This window comes from Equus asinus, chromosome 12 (genome assembly GCF_041296235.1).
Source record: "Equus asinus isolate D_3611 breed Donkey chromosome 12, EquAss-T2T_v2, whole genome shotgun sequence".
In the NCBI taxonomy this organism is placed as follows: Eukaryota; Metazoa; Chordata; class Mammalia; order Perissodactyla; family Equidae; genus Equus; species Equus asinus.
In genome coordinates this window covers 73,676,016-73,689,275 of record NC_091801.1, presented here as the reverse complement: position 1 = coordinate 73,689,275, position 13,260 = coordinate 73,676,016, and the positions used below count along the sequence as shown (strand labels likewise).

The following is a 13,260-nucleotide window of genomic DNA, read 5'->3' as shown; positions in this document are numbered from 1 at the left end:
TATTTTCTGAACCCCAGATGAGAATCCCTGGTATGAAGCAGGGTTAGCTGAGCAGAAGGAGGGAAATGCGTATTGCTTGAATGCAGCCTATTGAGGTGCTTTCGCGTGGCTCCCCTCTCCCAGGGAGGAGACTATTATTATCTTCATTTTGCAGATGAGGAAGCTGAGGCTCAGAGCTGTGATTTGAGCTCAGGCCCATCTGATGGCTCCACATCCTGTGAGCTCCCTCTTCATGCCCCCCTGATCCAAACATGTTTGAGGAGTGGGGCTTGAAAAGGTTCTGAAACTTCAGGTGATTTGTTAAGTTTCACTCCATTCACTTATTTTAAAAAAGTATTTATTGAGGGGCTGGCCCCGTGGCCGAGTGGTTAAGTTCGCGCGCTCCGCTGCAGGCGGCCCAGTGTTTCGTTAGTTCGAATCCTGGGCGCGGACATGGCACTGCTCACCAGACCACGCTGAGGCAGCGTCCCACATGCCACAACTAGAAGAACCCACAACGAAGAATACACAACTATGTACCGGGGGGCTTTGGGGAGAAAAAGGAAAAAATAAAATCTTTAAAAAAAAAAAAAAAGTATTTATTGAAGGCCTATGTTCAGAAACTGTGTTAGGTCCTGGGACACTGGGTGATGAGACCAACAAGGGCTCCTGCTCCCAGGGAACTGGCAGTCTGAGTTAAATCATTGCAAGAGCAATGAGGTTTCTGCACAATCCTTTGTTCAGTGATCCATTCAGCCGCACACAAGGATGTATCAAGGATGCTTTGAGTTGCGAGGGACAGAAAACTCAGTTCAAATTGGATAATTGATAGGAGCAGTTGAGTGGTTCGTCTAACCCTAAAGGGGAGAGGTATGTAGGTTTCAGGCACACTTTGATAAGGGCTCTAGCTTCATTTCTTTGTGATTCTTCGGGCTCTGCACTTCTGTCTTTTGTTCTCAGGTTGACTCCCTTCATGGTAGTAAGAAGGCTAATAGCAGGGCTTCTGCATTGCACTGTTTGATGCCAAGAGACACCACATGGAATACGCATGCTGTAAGAAGTGTAGAGAAGAGCTGTCCAGTGTAGTGGCCTGGCTGCCAGCACATGCTTGTTAGTCCTCATCTAGGGAGAAAGAGCTACCGGTCCCACCCCAGAGCCATTGAATCACATTTCTGAGCTTCCCTCTGATTGGATCATCTCAGGACACACACCCATCTCTCAGCCAATCATGATGGCAGAGGAAATGAGATACCACTGATTGGCTTAGACCACTTGGGACCCACTCCTGGAGTTGGAGGTGAGGTCTGAATGACTGAAGGATGCTCCCTGGTGGGAGAGGAATGGAGTAGACGTTGAGGGGGCGGTGTGTAGGATTTGGGTATAGAAAGATGAGGAAGGCATTACCTCCTCTTTTGAATAGCTCATGTTCTAGTGAGCTTTGTGAGATGTTGGCAATGATCAGAGGAAGGGCGTTTACGTTTATTGAATGCTAGGCACTTGAGATATGTTTTCTCAGTTAGCTCTTATCATGCCCCTGTCAAGTAAGTATTTCCGTTTTACAGATGAGGAAACAAGTGCAGAAGATATGTTGCTTGCTGGTTGTCACACACCTAGGAGGAGAACCCAGCTAGGAGGAGAGCAGGTGTTTTGAGGGTGTGGATCCCGCATTCCTTCCTCCTTTTTGTGATGGTTGTAGAGAAAATAGATCGTTAACAGAGACCCTACAAAGGTTCATCTAATGACTCCTCTAAGATATCTAATCAGGATCTTGGGAGTAGTTACTGCTTTTCATTTCAAGCTTTTATTAGAGGAATCCTGCCTGCTTTTTTTCCTTTAACTCTAGATGGGAGGAAAACTCCTCTCTCAGATCCAGATAAGCAACAGATAATTGAACGAGCTTCTGAGAAAAGCAGAACCATTGTCAACTCACAATGCATCAGAAGAGACGGTTGCATTCAGATGATTTTACAAAATTGACTTCTCTCTCCTTTTGACTTTGTTGCCTGAGGCTGCCATTCAGTTTTAAAATAATAGAGTAACTATTATGTAATCGTACACAATGCCTCTTTCCCCTGGGCTCAAGTAAACTCACGTGTTCAAAATACAGAATACATTTTTTGGTAAAGAGTTTATGATTCCTAAATCATAATGCCAGTATGATTCCTAAATTAAACTGCCAAAATGAGGGCAAACAAGCTGGATTTTCTGATTTTCTCCAGACTCCGTAGAGACATAACATCCAATAGAGCAGGAGATGATTTGCCAAAAAGCATTTGTGTGCTGGTGGCAAGGTGTCTGTGTTTGTATTGCTCCCTGCAGCCAACGTGCATGTCTTGTGCTTTGCTGCCAGGTGAAAGAGTATGGATCTCCTGACCTCATAGATCTCCTGACCTCATCAATCTCCTGACCTCACTTACCTCCACCCCATCAGATGTAATTTCTTCCTGGGAGAAACTAACAAAAATAAGGAAATGAAAACAGTGATTGGTGACAAGTTGGTGCATAAGGTTTCCAACTTAGATGCTGGACTTTCTGAGTTCTTGAGTCTGCTTTTCTTTTCTTTTTTTTTTCTCCAGATTATTACTGATAATAATTAATTTACCTACCCACATTTCTATTAGGTTGTCTACTATGGTTTGGGTCTTGGGGACAGAGAGTTGAGCAGAGCGTAGTCTCAATTACTGATAGCCTTCAGTGGCCCTCCTCTAACCAAATATCCTCCCAGTCTGTCCACACCAGTATAATTTTTTGGTTCTCCTTTACTTTGGGCCTGGCAAACTTGTTAAATTGGACCTTGGGAAAGATGTGAAGACGAGAAGGACTTGAGGGTCAAGTGCATGCCTTAAGTGTCAGGTAAACACCAGAAACACAAGGTTGCTGGGCTCATCTTGATGAGCCTAGAGAGTGACCACTGTGGTTGTTATTAGGGCTGGTATTTAGGGGTTCTTTGTTAACCACAGTGTAACCTAACTCATCCTGACTGTTGTGACCACCACTCTCATGGAGGCGGCAGGATTCATGGAGCCTGGCCAGCTTGCATGTGCATGTGTGTGTATGCGTGTATGCATGCAAATATATGTTTGCATAGGTGTGAATCTTGATGCCTCTTCGACAGTGGTTCTCAAACTTGTTTGCACATTAAAATCATCTGGAGGTCTTTTAAAATTCCAAAGCCTGGGCCATACGCTAGATGAATTAATTCACTAACTTTGGGGGTGGGACACAAGCGCTAGCAGTTTTTAAGCTCTCCAGGTGATTCCAATGTGCAGACAAATTTAAGAACCACTGGTCTATGAGAATTATAATAATAACATTATTACTATTATTTGAAGAGGAGTAGGGATAATGGTAATGACGTGGTACTTGCCACATTATCATTTACCCACTGCTGCCTGTATGCCATGCAGTGTCCTGGGTGTATAACAAACATTATCATGTCTAATCTGCATGGTAATCCTGCAAGCCAGCTCTGTAGGTGGTTGGAGAAGGAAAGGAGGGGGTCATATCTTTTAAACTGCTGTCAGCTACAGAGTTGCTTAAGCTAGATTGTCAGGTCAAGTCCAGAAAGAGAGAGTTTTTGGGCTCATCTTCTTGATCCCAGAGTGACCACTGTGGTCATGTTTGGGGCTGAGATTTAGGGGTTGTTTGTTACCACAGCATAACGTGGCCCATCCTGACGGTTGCAACCATCCTTTTAATAACCGCAATAGATTCAGGAGTCGATATGCAAAAGCACAGTTTGCAAAGTTATAAATTGAGGGTGAGTTTATTTTGCCTTGTGGCTTGGAAAGAGAATTGAGCGTAGTAAACCAGGCTATTAATCTTGGGTTGATTGATTCATCCATCAAAATCACACTGTACGTGTTTCAAGGAATCAGGTTAAATAAATTGATGAAACATTACCTTGTGTTTTTGTAGCGCTTTTCTCAATGGGGTACATGGTGCCATACAAACCTCATACCATTGCTAGTCTTTTTGGTACATCCTAGAAAGACTGTAAGGTGTGAATAGGGATGTGTGTTACCGCAAAGTAAAAACAGGAAATAGTTTACGTTGAAATGCTTATTCAACATCCTTAGAGATGCCTGACTGGCATCTTATTGGGAAGGTAGGATTTTGGTGGGGAAGTATGAGAGTGTTGGAAAGGGTGTTTGTAGCAGAGGGAACAGCATGGGCAAGGCACAATAGCAGGAAATAGTATTTACAGGAACTCTGTAGGCAGTTTAGTATGACTACCAAGAAAGAAACCATTCTCCACTCTTATGGGTGATTGGAAAGTCTTATAGAACCTGCATTTCCACTTGTTTCCTCGTCATTCAGCACACACATCTAACACTTTCTTTTTCATCTTTGGAAGAGATTTGTGTGTAATGAAGGGCAAATAAGGATCATGCTTTAATTGGCCTCCTATATCCTGGGGGATCACACCAGACACCATACCAAATGTTGCACCCTGCTTATGAGTAGAGATGTTTTACAAGACTCTGTTGGCACTCAGTGATCTAGACTCACCTTTGGAAATGAACTCAGCAGTTCTCTGACAGTGTAGACAGGAACCCCTGTGACCCTCACTCTGGGCTTAGAGTCCAGGCCTGGAATTGTGCTCCTGCGAGCCCCCTCTGGGCCCCTCTTGGCTCCTCCGTTTTCCTAAGTGTAAAATGTTGGCCTGAAGGTGAATTGCAAGGCACCTTCCCCGTCTAAAATTCATTCAGAAACTGATGCAGTCAATCATTAATACAAGTGGCCTATTAGATAAAAATGCCATAAATGCTGAAATGGACTTTCAGCGTTTCTCCAAGACACCTTGGAGAGATGCTTCTTCTCCAAGTTCATCTTCTCCAAGTTTATGGGTTTAGACAAGACCAGAGCTTGGGCACGGTGACTTTCTCCTGCCCGCCGTTCTCTGTGCATTACACCTGAAGGAGGCATGCCTTCTCATTAAACCTGTGTTCTAATATGAAGCCAGCATGAGGATTTTAGAGAGGAAGCTAGCTCAACCAGGAAAGCTTCTTAACTTGGACCATATTGGATGGCTCTTGGAAAGGTTTTTTTTTAAACCTTATGCAATATCATTTTTTCGGTAGCTTCAAAACTCAAAACTGTGAGGACCTAAACCTTTACACACTCTTTACTTGTGTTTGGCATACTCATTGTTCTGTCTAAAGCTCTGTATTTCATCTGTTGGGTCACAAAACTAGTGACTTAATTATTTTGGCTACTTTGGGGAGGGTTTCAATCTCATCTCCTCTGTGTTGCTTATCTGATTTCCTGGCTCTAGGGCTGTGGCCACCAGGGGCATTCAGAGTATGATTAAGGCCCTAGGCCTGGTTAACTCAGGCTGGACTCGTGCCGTCTCTCTGACCAGCTGCAACTGTTTGGGTGCATGCCTGTGCCAGGCTCTGTGCTGGCACTGGGAGTGCAGTGGTGACCACACAGCATGGCCTCTGCCCTCCTGGAGCTAACAGGTTCAAGCAAGTCCACAAAGTACAGTTACAATTATGTTATGTGCTGTAAACAAAAAGCACAGGGTCCTGAGCGCTCTCACAGCGAGGGATCCAAGCTGGTTTGCTCCAAGTTCAAATGCATGGACATGCTGAAGAGCTCAGGCAAGCAGTTGGGGGCTGAAGGCATTAAGAGCAGGATGCGACCCCGAATGCAAGAGAGGACCAGGTGAAGGGTTGGAGATGAAGCCCACAGTCAGCAGTAGGGTCCGCTGATTTGATAAAGTTCAGGACCAGGCCCTCCCTGGACATCTTCTCCTGCGTGCTCCCCTCTGACTTCCCAAAGCCAAAAGGAATTATTTTTATTTTAATAATTTTTATTAAAATTGTAATTTTCCAGGCCGCATATCTGTGTCCTTCCTTTGGCAAGGGTGTGTTGCTTTGTATGGTAGTAAGGTGGCCTGCCATTCAGCCTCTGGGAGGGAAGGCTGTTTCCTGTCCCTCGTGTGGCCCTGGGTGGAATTGTGGATCAGATGATGAGTGAAAAGGTGTACCGCTCACCAGTTAGCCTAAGTGTGTGGGACTCGTCGTTCTTCATCCACAGCAGCAGGTCACAAGAAGGCTCAGACTGCTGAGAACAGGAACAGGTACCACCCTTGGTGCCCCTTTGTGCTCAAATTCACCAAAACGCTCATTGATTGAGGCAGTTAGTGGAGAAAGTCTATCAACTTGGGAATAGTTTAAGAGGTATGAGCTGGTGATTAAAAGTTCAAAGTAAACTGGCTTTTCTTCTCTGCATCATATTACCTCATTTTCTTTCTGCTCTGTGATTCTGTTTCCATTCGTAGAGTACCTACCCGCCAAAAGCCTTCTATTCGCTTCTTCCCCCCACCCCCATCCCCAGGAAGATTAGCCCTGAGCTAACATCTGCCAATCCTCCTCTTTTTTCTGAGAAATACTGGCCCTGAGCTAACATCCATGCCCATCTTCCTCTATTTTGTACGTAGGATGCCTACCACAGCGTGGCGTTTGCCAAGTGGTGCCATGTCTGCACCCAGGATCTGAACCGGCGAACCAGGGCCACCGAAGCAGAACATGCGCGCTTAACTGCTGTGCCACCGGGCTGGCCACTCTATTTGCTTCTTGACGCCCACCTTCAGGTTCACTCACATCTCCCTTGGCCCCTTCTTCCAGGCCTCTTTCATTTTCTCCTGTCTACAGACTTACCTGTTTGTATGCTTTCTTTTTAAACAAACAAAATTGTTCAGAACATTGAAGGAAAATTTAAAATAAATTATTCCATCTCTACTCTCATTCCGTTATCACTGAGTTTGAACTTCTCTGATTCCGTCTACCATTTCCCCATCGGGGTACGTGTTTTATATTAATGGCATTCTGTTTATATTCTTTTGTATTTTGCTCTTTTAACTTCATATTCACAATTTTTCAATCAACAAATGTTAACTGAGCTCCTACTGTGGGCCAGGCTCGTTCTAGGGGCTGGGGATAGATAGTCAGTGAACAACCCAGACATAGATCTCTGTGGTCCTGGAGCTGCCGCCTAGTTCACAGAGGGAGACAATACACACAATACAGATTCTGTTAGGAGGTGATCACTGTTACTGAGCAAGCAATAGAGTTAAAGAAGGTGGGCAGTATTAATTTATAAAATATGTTCTCATGTCGCTATGATCCTCCTGTGTACTTAGTGGTTGTCTCTTATCCTTAATGTTGATAATTATAATTTATTTAGAACCTTAGGACTATCAACGTTAAATCTGGACAGGACTTATGAGTCACTAAGAGCAAACCCTTCATTTTTGAGGTGAGTTAACAAGTCCAGAGAAAAGAAATGACTTGCTCCAAATCATACAGCCCCTAAGTGGCCAAGCAGGGGCTTTTAAATTTTAATTAAATTGATTTTCATTAATTCTAAAGGCAGTTCTTTCAGGATCCTGCTGTGCTGTTTCCCTATTCTGGGAAATTTAATTTCTTTTTGGGTAATTTTTTTTTTTTTTTATAAAGAATGCTGCAATGGGCAACTTTCTACTATTTGATTTGACAACTTTCTACTATCTTAATGAAGGTAGCAAGTGAACAATAGCAACAACAATAACAATAATGAATGATAGAAAGAGCTAATATTTATTGAGCACTTAAATTTGCCAGGCACTGTGCTAACTGCTTTATGTGAAATAACTTAATTCTGACAATGAGTGCCATTATTTTCCCTTTTTCTCTCTTTTTTTTGCTGAGGAAGATTTGCCCTGAGCCAACATCTGTGCCAATCTTCTTCTATTTTGTATGTTGAATGCTGCCATGGCATGGCTGTTGACGAGTGGTGCATGTGCATGCCTGGGAACTGAATCCGGGCCACCGAAGTGGAGTGTACTGAACTTAACCACTAGGCAACAGGGCTACTTTCCTATTTTTTTACATATGAGAACATGAAGGGATTCATGCTCGGGTCTGTCTGAGTCTGAGCTCTCAGCCACCACCTAGAGCCTTCTAAGTTTGAATACTAAAACAGCAAATTTCAAAAACCAGGATATCAATATCTATCAATATTTATTTAACACTTAAGAGTTACAAAAGAATATTTACATATTAGGGTTAACAATATGTACTTGCTGTTTTTAGGGTAAAAAGTGGTCATGTATTAGCAATTTCATATGTTCATCTATTCCAGTTAATCCTCACAATAACAGTGAGCTAGGTGCTTATTGTGCCTATTTTACAGATGGCAGTCTAGTATTTTAGATGGAGTTTGGACCTTGGGTGATTTAATTAACGTTTGTAGAGAGAAGGGAGGAAAGGAGGGGTGGAAGGCAAGGAAGGTAGAGTGACATGCAAAGTCAACAGCTACCAAGATTGGGGATCAAATCCTGGCTCACAAAGTGGTAGCTTTGTGACTGCCAGCAAAATACTTCAATTCTTTGTGCCTCAATTTTCTTATCTGAAAACTGAGAGTAATAAAATCTCTCTCATGATGTCATTATAAGGATTGAGTTATAGAATGGGTAGGAATCGTTTTGTTCGAAACTCGCAGACACTAAGCCATGGATCAGAGAGGCATTGGTGATAGTAATTCCTTCTGTCATTATTATATTTCAAAACAAACTGCTTTCTCTTTCCTCTAACCATGATGTTTCTGTAAAACACACAAAAAATCTTTTTTAAATGGCATCAGTAAATTAATGACCTTGACACAATTAGGGATTCTCTTTCTTTACAGATAAAGTTTCCCTCTGATTCTGATGGAATGCCCTGTAAGGTGGGTGGAACGGCAGAAATTACCCTCTATTTGGGTTTCTAGGTCACAGTAGGTTGAGGTCCTGGGAATGGATGGCCTGCCCATCTGTTCCTCTCCCTTCCATTCCTGCCGTGCCATCTCAGATTTTATGACATCTCATGCCCTCCTTCAGGTGACCCCCTCCTGTGCCTGTGTATCTTGATGAGGTGGCCTAGCCACAGTGGAGGTGGGTAGGTGGGCAGAGGTAGTGAGTGGCTTTGATCACTGAGCCGTCCTGATGGAGTGGAGTCTGCTCTTTCTGTCTCCTTCACCACGGGGGCGTGGGGAGGCTCTTCCTCATGGAGGGGTGTGACTATCAGAGCTGGAAATGCCAAGTGGCTACTGAACAACACAACAGGCTAAAAGCGCTTTGTGGAAAAAGGGCAGCACGTCCTGAGCACACCCTCTTGGATTTTTCTGCAGCCAGCTTGTCTCTAAATGGGGCAATGGGCTTTGGGCTGCAAACTGCTTACAGCATCAGTAAACCCCGTCCACCCACCTATTCCTCTTGGGAAAAACTTTGCCTCCGGGCAGGGTTGGGAGGGAGAAGTGCAGGCTTGCAGGAAGTCTTTCTTTTCCTCTTTTTACCACTAAAATCTTGGCAAGAAAACAGGCTCTTTATTTCTGTCGCCTGTATCAGCAGCAGATTCTGAAATTGAACTCCTAGGCACCGTCCTGGCTTCGTCATACATCGCTTTTCCGGCTGCAAACAATTTTGCTTCTCTAGAAGAGGGGGACTCTAATAACGCCAGGTGGTGAATGGGCGGTGGGGAGTACACTTCTGTAGAAATACAGCTCGAGAGCAATACAAACAGAGAGAAAAAATGGGAAGCTTGTCAACAGGGAAGTGGTGTATTAAAACAGTTTACCTTTGTTAACACTGGAGAAACTTCTCCTTTAGTTTAACACTAGATTTGTGAAAGACTCTATGGCATAGCTGCATGGCAGAGTGTTATATAGCCTTTAACAATGACGTAGCTGAAATACCTTTATTAAAGAAAGGTGATTAAGATAGATCATGAGAGAGGGCCAGCCCGGTGGTGGAGTGGTTAATTTCACATGCTCTGCTTTGGTGGCCCAGGGTTCACAGGTTTGGATCCTGGGCATGGATGAAACACTGCTCATCAGGCCATGCTGTGGCGGCATCCCACATATAAAATAGAGGAAGATTGGCACAGATGTTAGTTCAGGGCCAATCTTCCTCACACACAAAAAAAAGAGAGCTCATGAGATGAAACAGCAGATTATAATTCAGTATATGAACCATTTTTATAGAAATATATGCATTTTCTTTATATAGATATAGACAGAGAAAAGCATTTGAAAGGGTATCCACATGGTGTGGGAGGTTGGGTCATGAGTTTTTTTTTTCTTTTATTATTTTCTTCCTTTTCCTCATCTGTATTTTCAATTTTTTTCTGCAATCAAAATGTATTATTCACATAATCAGGGTGAAAAAAAGGTATAGGGGGCCAGGAACCTCCGTTTTTTTTACCCAATCCTTCCTCATATTTACTGAGGGTCTTCTAGGGGCCGGGTGGGCACAGTGACACGTGTTGGAGTGGGCAGGGTAGCCCTGTCCTCTGCCTTCAAGGAGCTGATGTTTTAGTGAGAAGCTTTTTTTTAGTTAAAATATTTTTAAGCTACAAAATAAAAATAATTACAGGTTGCGATAAGTACTGTGAAGGAACACAAGCCAGCGATGTACTAGGGAATGACTGAAGGGAGGCTGGGGTTCGACTTTAGGAAGGGTGGTGGGGAGGACCCCTTTGATGAGGTGACCCTTGAACCTGGAGGCCGAGAAACGGCCCGGGGAAGCAGCCAGAAAGCATTTTCGAGGCACAGGGAAGGACCAGCAGATGCAAGGCTGTTCGAGCCCCCTGCCTCCCTGCAGGTCACTCAGAGGCCTGCGAAATTAGACCTGGAGCTGCCTGCCTTTGAGGAATGTGTTCCATTTGGAAATGTGATGGAGGCTCATAGATAGACCTTGTAACTCGGGAAATACGGCCATCAAGACAACTTTATGGCTCCTGAGAGATGGGCTATGTTTTGCTAAATAACAGGAGCACTTTGGGTTTGAGCTGTGGCTTTGTACTTGGGTTCTTTTTGAATAGCAGCTGTGATGCCATCTTTCAGTGCCGGATGAGCTTCGAGCCCTGCCTGGGGATTCTCAGGTCTCCTTCCCGTGTCCTCTTCTACGTGCACTCAACTACCTCCTTAGATGCTCATCCGTAAGGCATGACCCTGGAGTCTTAGTGCTTAGCCTTGAAACCCTGGCTGGGGCAGAAATCTTTGGAAGGTGCCTCTTTTTTCAAGGATTCAGTACCTGTATTCATTCATTCTGCGAAGAGGAGGAGGGAAGCAGTTGATCAAAGTCCCTGAATGTTAGCTTGAGGACTAAACTGTTTACTGCAACAAAAACTATATGCTGGGTGCTTAAACATATTGAATGGTGTTATCTGAGTTAACGATGGCAGCAGCTATTCACAGAGCCCTCTCTAAGGGCACTTGGGCAATTCAAATCAAGGACCAAATAGTGTTCAGATCTTTTGACCCAGTAATTACAATCTAGGGAATTTGTGCTGAGGTCATAATTTTTTTTAATGGAGAGAAACCAAGAAAACAAAGGTATCTGTAACAGCAGTAATGCTCAATCATGGCATAGTGCTTTGGGGTTTTGAACGTATTTTCCCGTACAGTATTTTTATGAGAGCTGCCCAAAATTCCGGTGAAGTAGGTTCTTATGCCCATTTCACAGACAGGAAATTGAGCGTTAGAGAGACAAATGAGGGCCTCTAGCACATGTGTCAGTGGGTTTGCTCAGAAACTCAAGGTACTATGGTGAGAGTCAGAAAGCCTAGGGAGGGAACTGAAAATGATGATTGAACTTAATCTATGCCTAGTTCTGTCCCAAATGTTTTACAAATTTTATCTAAGTTAATCCTTACAACAAACTTGTGGAGAATCTGAGGCTCTGAGAAGCTGAATAACTTGTGTAAGTTATAGAACAGGTTTCACCCCCTGGCCAGGCTAAATCCAGAGCTTTGCGGCTGTTTTAGTTTTGCTTGATTGCCCTCTGCTTCACAAGAATGCATTACTGAATGAATGAATGAATGAATGAATGAAGGGATTATGGGAGTTAGGACTAGAGAACCGGCTTCCATACAGAATTAGACATCAGGATTCCCATGGGTGGTAGGTGCTTTTTCACAGCTCTGGAGTTTTGACATGCAATACGGTAGCCCAAGCTTCTCCCTAGAGAGTTGCAGCTTCGCTGGCCTTGAGGCCACACTTTTCCAACACCTTCATCTAAAAGCTCTCTTTCGTCGCTCAACTCATCCCTTGCAAAATGCCCGGAGCCGAATGAGTTTTGGGCAAACCAGGCATGCAGGGTGTGGACCTTTAAGCAACCGAAGAAAACCAAGCTATTTCAATATGATGAAATATTCTGCAGCCATTAAAATGATAAATGTGACTGTAGAAATATGAAAAAGTGTTGGGAAATAGTTGCACATAGCTGAAGATACCAAGGAAAGCAATACGCATTTTCATGGATAAAGGTTGGAGGAGAACTGGAATGAAAACTGTGTCAAGGTCTCGGGATCAGATGGTGTCACCATCCAGTTAGTCTGCCAAGCTAGGAACGTCAGGGTTATGCCCCACAGCTCCTGCTGCAGCTTCCTCCGGATTCAACTAGTCACAAACTCCTGTAGATTCTAGATCTGTAAGTATCTTAATGCTGGTGCCAGTTCTTCCTCCCCTCTGAGTTTCCTAACCCAGGCTCTCATTATCGCTCACCTGAACCCCAAAAGCCTCTTCACTGGTCTGCTGGCCTCCATTCTCTTTCCCACCGTGGTCCATACTGGACACTGTGGTCAGAGTGATCTTGATACAAAACACATCTGATTATGTCTCTCCCTTGCTTAGAGCTTCTGTTTGCTTGTTGCCTTCAGAAGGCAAGTTCAAACTCCTTAGCGTGGCCTATTGTCCTTTATAATCTCACCACCCCAGTGTTACCCCCAGCATGTCATGAACTCCTCTTATTCTGCCCATGTGCCTTTTCTTCTCGGCCCTTCTCCCATCTCTTCAAGACAAAGCTCATCCTCTCTGAAGCCTTCACAACCAGCGGTCCCAGGGAGTGTTGGTTCCTCCACCCTCCTAAGTTACAGTGAATCATGCTGTGTTGTAATTGTGAGGCTGCAGCTCTTCCTCTCGCTAAATTCTAAGCCCCTCCAGGGTAGGGACCACCTGTCTTACTGTCCTGCACCTTAGACCCTCAGCATGGTGCCTACGACATAGTAGAGGTGCAAAAATGGTGTTGACTGAATGAATCAATGACTGAGTGAAACAATTTATAATGTTTTAAAGTTGATTTAGTAAAAAATAAAAATTTCAAGGAAATCAGCATTTAAAGAAAGGAACAGGATTTTATGAGATTTTCAGTAGGGCTCTTGACCCCAAAATGTTCAGAACCATTTATCTCCATGGTAATGATCTGCTCAGCAAACTGAAAATACCCCTGTGAGAGGTAACATTTACACTTTAGTG

General features: G+C 43.9%; 1 protein-coding gene across 13 annotated transcripts in view; it reads left to right on the top strand.

The window, feature by feature from the left end:
* The window catches only part of CYRIB (CYFIP related Rac1 interactor B), a 153,350-nt gene that overhangs the window by 47,523 nt on the left and 92,567 nt on the right, over positions 1-13,260 (top strand). The window lies entirely within an intron of this gene.